The sequence below is a fragment of the Morone saxatilis genome, unplaced genomic scaffold (assembly GCF_004916995.1).
Source record: "Morone saxatilis isolate NCDOM2014 unplaced genomic scaffold, NCSU_SB_2.0 Contig7, whole genome shotgun sequence".
Classification (NCBI taxonomy): domain Eukaryota; kingdom Metazoa; phylum Chordata; class Actinopteri; family Moronidae; genus Morone; species Morone saxatilis.
Window position 1 is genome coordinate 21,342,436 of NW_023340246.1, and position 7,947 is coordinate 21,350,382.

At 39.9% G+C, this 7,947-nt stretch overlaps 1 protein-coding gene across 1 annotated transcript in view; it reads left to right on the plus strand.

Moving 5' to 3' along the window:
• Positions 1-1,046: 1,046 nt before the first annotated feature.
• Positions 1,047-7,947, plus strand: part of scara5 (scavenger receptor class A, member 5 (putative)) — a gene marked incomplete in the record, with an annotated part of 96,412 nt that continues 89,511 nt past the window's right edge. Inside the window, 1 exon segment of the mRNA XM_035678497.1 lies at positions 1,047-1,290.

Sequence of the window (7,947 nt, forward strand, 5' to 3'; positions counted from 1 at the left end):
CGTGATGGTGGTGGGCCCATTGCAACTGAAACTCCAGGACAAGGGAGATGGTGGTGACTCGCAGAAGGACCACATCACTAACCCGTGTCCATCGGAGGGGGGTCGATGTGGGAGTTTTCAGGATATATAAATATCTGGGCTCAGCTGGATGACAGGCTGGACTGGACAGCAAATATGGCCCTTGGGTCCAATGGACACGGAAGCTGAGAAAGCTCTGTCTGTTTTTACTGTCCATGAAACTCAGACCTGTGTACTGTGTTTGGAGTGAATGCTCAACAGTGAAAAACACCTGTTTTTCAAATCGGGCTGTTTTTCATATACGAGAGTGTGTAACGGTTGCGTTGAGATATTCATGGATGACTTTGAATTACTTTCCGAAAGACAGATTCTTGTATGCTTAATGAACAAATTGCCACAACTATTCCCTTCTTACTACACCATATATCGCCTGCAAATACTAATATTTTACAGTTATTTATACTTAATATTGAACACAGAGATAATTCTGCTGTGCATCTTTGATTTGTGTCTCGGGGGATATTAGATTTTGCACAATGTTCCTCTGCTCAGGTATTTTGAAGGAAAACTGATGATTTTATTAAATGTATAAAACACTGTAATTTAATTCCATTTTATAAATGTAATTGCCCTTAGTCTTATTTTTTAAAAAAAAAATTACAAAATAAGAGGATAAATGGAAATTATTTCTTTCAAATGCATTACACTCAACTAAAGAGCCGTTTTTTTGGGAAGGAAAAATACAGTTTTGTTTCCTGTCTGAAATTAAGTTAGTCTTCCCACCTTGTATCCTGATGATCCTGCTGTCCCCTGTTTTCTCTGCGTGCGCTGCCTTAAACTTACGATTCAGTAGAATGCTCCAGTATTCACGTCCACAGCCAGCATGAGGGGCGCCAGTCGCAGCTCCCTCATCCTCCTCCTCTTCCTCTTCCTCCTTCTCCTCCACAGCTGCTCTTCGAGGCAAACTTCTCGCTGGGGGGGGGGGGGTTGTGATGGTCACATGACGATGTTGTGGGTATATTACTCCAAATGTGTGAGCTTGTTCTCGTCCACAGAGCTGCTGACTGTCTCTGCAGCACTGACACACAGAGAGAGAGAGAGAGAGAGAGAGTGTGTGAGAGTGTGTGTGTTTCATTTAATGCAGGTCTGAATGTGACAGCTGACACACTGAACTTCTGGAGTTACGGCGCAGAGACACAGAAACCTTTTCGTGGGGGAATTATGAGAAACGTGGAGCTGTGATCTTTTTATTCCCAGTTGACAGCTGATAAGGTGAGACAGAAGTTTAATTGAGTTTGGTGGTTTTAACTAAATCTGTGTAAAAAGTGTGTGAACTTAAAAACCTGTTTGATTGTAGAGTGGCTGCACCTGTTTTAACCCTCAGTTGTGTCACCTGTCATTACTCTTTATTTTTTTAAATATATATAGTGGGGAAGCTCTTGTATGCAAAAAGTCTGCAAACTGAGTGGTAAATATGACAGAGAGGGACTGGGTGGAAGAAATATAATCTTTTAATGGCAAGCAATCACATTTATGTCAATATTTTCTTGGAAAAGCCCCCAAATGAAGATATTTGAACTCTAAAACACATTATTATTGTGGAAATATCTAAAGGTGGCATCAGAAATTGAATCATTAAGAATCATTCAATTAAATGTGTTGATTTACATTTTTCTAACACGTTACTTAAACAAAAAAAATCCAATTTGATATAAGATTCAATTTATTGTCTTCCAAAGGGGGAAATTCATCATTATTGCACCTGCAGGCAACAAAGATATACGCCATCCACAATCAACAAATCCTTAAAAAACAAACAATTCAATAAATAATACATGACAGGTGGACCTTACACTCAATCGCGCCCCTTTGTTTAGAGCAGCAATGTCTGTATAATGTGTTTTTTATCATGTTTAACAATCATACAAACAATAGGCTTCTATTAGACAGTTTCTTTAACATTTACCTTTACTTAGATATAGGCCTCCTGTGTATATTTCTTGCCTTGATATCAAGAAGTCCTCGCGACCTCCCATGAAGCTTTGTCGACCCCTAGGCTTTTTCCAAAGCGAACTCTTTTGCACCTCAGTGTTCAGTACCTCGGCCCAGAAGGCAGTGGGTGAGATATTGATTAAGTGGGTGTGTAATGTCCAGTTCTGTGGCCCTGTTGTGTAGTTCTGAGATTGGGTGTTGGGGGAGTCCGATTATCTTGGCCGCTGTGTTGGTGATGCGTGTGAATTTTGTCCGGTTGATGACAGTTGGCATGTTGTAGAAACAGGAGGAGCAGTATATGAGGATGGGCTGGATGATGCTTTGATTCAGTAGTAGGAGAAAATGGGGGGGGGCATAAAGTCCTTTGAGTTTATGGATGACAGATAGTCTATAATGTGTTTGATTTGACAGATTTTGACACCAAACTTTTTCCTTGAAGGATCCTGTTTCTATCATTGAGTAAACTGACTAAGTGACGTATTTTATGGATGTTTCATATTCTATTTCATGTATAACAGTAACAGCACAGAACTATTGATAAACTTTACAAAGAAATCTGTGAATGAATGAGGTATTTTATTTTAGTTTTCTTGATATTTTTAGGAATTGTGTCTGTACTTTGTTTTTTTTTAACAATCATATGACTTAAAGCTGCAGTAAGATAACTTTTATGAAATAATTTTTTGTTGCTGAAACTTTCACTATATCCTGACAGGAAAACATGAGACAGATAACAATCAGGTTCCTCTGACTTGTTCTAATGCACCTTACGGGATTTGTAAGCCAACCAGAGCCGAGAAAGATGATTGATTGTTGTTGTTCCCAGGGAGACAAATACAGGCGCTTTGGGACTCTGGGAATGAGACTCGAATCAACTATCTTTAAGCTTCCAACTCAAAGTGTCTTTATATCTTTCTCTGCTCTGATTGGTTGTTTTCATTCGGGCCCAGTGGATTCTTACAAAACACATTAGGAGCACTAGAACAAGTCAATGAAACCTGATTTTTTTTCACAGATTTTCTGCCTCATGTTCTACTGTCAGGATATAACACTGACATATAGTTCTGCTGTGTATATATAAAGTTTTCTTACACCCCTTTAAATCAGGAAGACCTCAGTGACCCACAATTTGGCAACCCCCCAGTTTGGGAACCAGTCCAGACCGCCCCTCAGTTTAGTGAACCTTTATGTGATAAGTGCTAACAGGTTGATCACATTCGTTCTGCGTCAGCTCTCAAATCGCCCCACGATTGATTGTTGAGGTCACACTTTGACCTTTTTAAGACGGCAAATGGGTTGAATATTTATTGCAATTAGACCGAACGGCAGCGGTTACGAAGCCGATTCGCTGCCCATTACTCATCAGAGCGCTTGGCTGCAGCACGACGGGACAGGAAACGCATGGACAATGGAACTCATCTGCAGAAAATTGTTGCTTTGTGTTTCAGCGGCCATGGGTGAAGTGTCTCTGCCTTTAATTAACCTAGAAAAATGGGTTAATGTTGCACACAGATGATTGAGCAATGACACGGGACGTTGTTGGAGAGAGATTTTGAGTTCCAGTTCAGCTCAACCACTTCTAATACATTTAATTACATAATTGATCCCAGTAGGAGAAATTGTTCATCAGCATTCACTGACTTTTAAAACTGTTTTGTAAACTGCCAGTAAGCTCTCGCTGCTTCCTCCGTTCACTCATTTAAACTCTTAACGGTCAGATATTTCAGTAGTAGCACCATCCGGAGACCACACACACCGCTTCCCTCTGACCTGCAGACAATCAGCTGCTCAGTTGGGGGCAAATCTCACGACACAACGTCGGATGACAAGATAATTATTTCCTTTCTCGTAGTGAATCTCCACTAGTCTCTCTCTCTCTCTCTCTCTCTCTCTCTCTCTCTCTCTCCATGTAGTTATATTGGTGGAAACATTTACTCAAGTAGACTTTAGAGCAATTTCGAGGTACTTTTATGCAACTTTCTACGTGTCCTTCGCTACATTTAAAAGGACATTACCATACTTTTTACTCCACTACTTACTGGTTACTTTTCAGATCTTACACTAAATTAAGGCACAATATGTTAACTACCATCCATGAAAGTTTGAACCAGCGGTTTACGACCTTTTAGTCTTGTGACCTCTTGCAAAGTGTCTGGTTGAGGCTCCTTGTCACGTTTCAGATGTCTCTTTGAGACGTCAGCATTTCCAGCAAAGACACATTTCCCCTCTTAACCTCTCACATGGTTCCGTGTAAACAACAGTTTCAGGCTCAAAGAGCAAAGATTAGAGAAAAACAACATATATATACATTTGTGTACCAGGACTTGTTGTTTTTTCTTTCCTTTCCCATTAATCATCCTACAACCCTCTCAGATTTATCTTGTGACCCTTTGGAGGGCCCCGACCCTCATGTGGGGAAACCCTTATAACTGCATACAAAGATCTTAAAACTAGCTCCACGTTGACCTGATACAACAATAAAATGAAATAATTAACAACCTAATCATGTCACATTTCACTGCAGAACAAGAACTTTTACTTACTGAATGCACTATTTATCTAAATAAACAGCTAAAAGAAGAGATTGTAAGTCAGATGTAGCTTTAAATATATTCATAGCAATTTATGTTTTATATTTGCTCCACAAAATGTCAGCAAAATGTTTACATAAAACCAGTTCTCCTGTAATCTGTAACCTAATTCACAGCCTAGATATTGTGATTATTTGCACAATGACACAGATTTTTTTGTTATTTTAGTGATTTTCAAAACCCGAAAGTGTGTGTGGCAATTTATTTAGCCAAATACAGAGACTAACTTCCTAAACTTGATTCTTTAAACAGTCAAATAAACATTTATCTCCTTGGTAATGGCTGAAAAAACACTTGTCAGTCTGCAAATTTGCATAATATTCAGAGAAATTGAGTGTGCACGTACATTAAAGAAGCATTAACTGATTATTTGGCTGGTTGGGAACAAGCTGTACACGTTATATGGTGCTAACGTGTTAGCAAACAGTTGCCTATTTACACATCCAGCCAACACTGAATAGCATTCATTTATAATTGTAATATAAAAATATGGATTGTTGCAGCTTTAAGTGCAGTTTTTGGTGCTTTAACTCCGGTACTGGGTATTTTATATGTATATATTCCTGTTTATCTGGACTGGGTTGTTCTCTGATCTTCAAATGGTTAATAAGATGCAAAGGCTTTGTTTCTTGTTGGCTTGTTGTCACGCTGCATCTTGAACTGTTTGCAGTGATTGGATGGAGCTCCGAGAAGGAAAGCCTGCAGTCATCTGAGGGATGAAGAAAGGGGAAATTCACTTCCCAAAAGGGCTCAGTCACATTAAATCAGCAGATTCAATCTCCCTCGGTTGTTCAACACCGCGATGAACAGCTAATATTCTGCATTAAAGGCTTCTTTGGTGGTTTTAATCAGATGTGAATCTCGATGCAGTTACAGAGAGTCTTCAGGGCAGAGTACAGTTTGTTCAGGTTTCCCACGCGTCACGGAAACTCCTGGAAATTGTCAGTCTTGTCCTGGAAATGTTTGTGTTTTAGCCCCTCATTCAGATTGCCTACATAAACCTAGGTGCACATTTTGTTTGAAACTAGACTGTTGGATGGATAAACTATAAGACACTTCAAAGCAGGTTCACCAGATGCAAAGTGGAGCTGACCTGCAGAGATCTTTTCAGCATCAAGTCTGTTTTTTCCAGAGCTGTGAGCTCTTACCTCCATGCATGCAGCCTATTAATGATCATATTTCTTGTTGCCGTGGTTGATAAATACATGCACAGTGATGAGAATTGTACGCGCAGTTAACAATTTAACTTTCGAGAAGATACATTTGAACTGTTAGTTCTTCCTGAGGCCAAATTAATGTAGTCAATTTGCCCCAAATGGCAGCTTTTATGACTGATTGTACTGTGCTATCAAGAAAACCCCCTGGAAAATGTCCTGGAAAGGTCCTGGAAAATGAGTGGGAACCCTGTGGGCTTTGGATGTACTGTAAGCAGTAGTTTTAGAGGCCTTTTGTCACTTATGGCCAGCGTCCTGGAGGAAATGTACAGGTGTTTTGAGTAATCCGACACATAATCTACTTTATCGATGACTCTTTTTCTTAAATGATCTGGTGTTTCTATTATTTTGTCCACAGTGGCAGAGCCATAGGTGACTCTTTGCTTTCCCACCATCCTTTGTTGGCACAAACAGAGACCAACAGAGTGTGTGATAAACTGTTATATCCCCCAAAACTCAGTGTAATTAGCAGATAACTCACCCTCACATATACAGGGAGAGCTCACTGGGATCTCCTAGCAGCCCTAATGGTTCCTGCCTAGCTCCGGTCTAAATGTCAACCTGACCCTGCCGTCCCCTCCGTAATGAGAAAGTCCAGACTGAGCGCTTTTTAACGACTTTGTCAAACACTCACAGATCTGCCGCCGGGGCTTGTGGGAGTTTAACATCCACCGACTCCTGACTGCAGCGGATTTAATTTGACCTCCTCAGAGATGTCTGCATCTGACGCAACCTCTCTGTCATGGGTCTTATCTATTTGTCCTGTGTTGCCTTTCACTTTATTCGTATTTGGTTTGGTTTTCTCGTAGCGTGGGAAACTAGGAACCCAAACTCAAAGAGCAAATGTGCTCAGCTCAGAGTAAATAGTCTAAACTTAATCTACCCCAAAAAGCACTGAAGGTTGTTCTTAAAGTGAGCAAAGGATTGCGATTAATTATCAGGTAAACGTACTTGTTTCTCTGATAACTTAAGATACAGACATACTGGAAGTTTTTACCAGTAGTTGAATTGTCCGCAGAAATCTCCTCCTCCACGAACAAACCCGCTGATTAAAATTGGTGAAAACACTGAATAAAGCAGTTCCACCTTAAAAAATCACTGTTTCCTCAATGCTGTTCAGCAGACAAAGAACTGTGAGCAGAGCTGCTGCTAACTTTGACTTAGCTTGTTTCTCTGATAAAATAAGATCCTAACGTTGGTAAAAATGTGGCTTAAAGTTCAGATGAAATTGAAAAATATCTTTAAGATTATGTCCCCAGTCATATCGTACCCCTGCTTAACAATGTATGCCAAAGAAAAGTACAAAAACATCGATATATTTGTGTTTTTATATCAAAATCCAATCATTGTATCTTCTTGTAAAACAAAATGTGACGCATGAACTAACTGATTTCAACAAATAATATCAGGACATTCAAACGTCAATCAATCCAAGCGTCACAGAGCGAGGATTCATTAGTTAACAGCATGGCTAGCCAGCGGAGCTCCTTGAAAACTGTACAAACACACAACTTTGCATTAGCTGATTTAGCCCCAGGGTGCCAGGAGGCAAACCTGGCAAAAAGAAACACCTCAGTGTACTCTGATTTCAGTTTTATGTGGACTGGATAAGAAGTTGATGACTGAGTGTCTGGCAGACAAACACAAGCAGAAAGGAGATCTCAGGCAACCTGTGAAATGTTACCGGAATAAAATGAGAGATTTATCTGAGTTTCAACATCGTTGGAAACATTTGGGATAATCTACATACACAACAACATATATAACATAAGTGTAGTGTTTTTAGACATTTTAATGTGGAAATGCTGCATATTAAAGCTTTAAAGTCGTGACAAATAAGACGTGAAACTCAATGTGCTTTCGATTACCAATTGAGTTATGTATCATAGATCGTCTGCCAGATCTGCAGTAGCTCATCGATGGCCGCACCTGCTGGAGGACATTGTCAACCGTCTGTTTAAGGTGGAATTACTTCTTGTGATGATTTGTTGCCTCTGAGACACTTTCCTCTCTCCCAGGAAATGTTTTCATCAGATTAATGGTCCCATTCGGCTCCTGTTTTTTTTTTTTTTAAGGAGGACATGTTGGAATCCTGCCATAACCATATCTGTCGAAGCACTCTTCATTTTTTA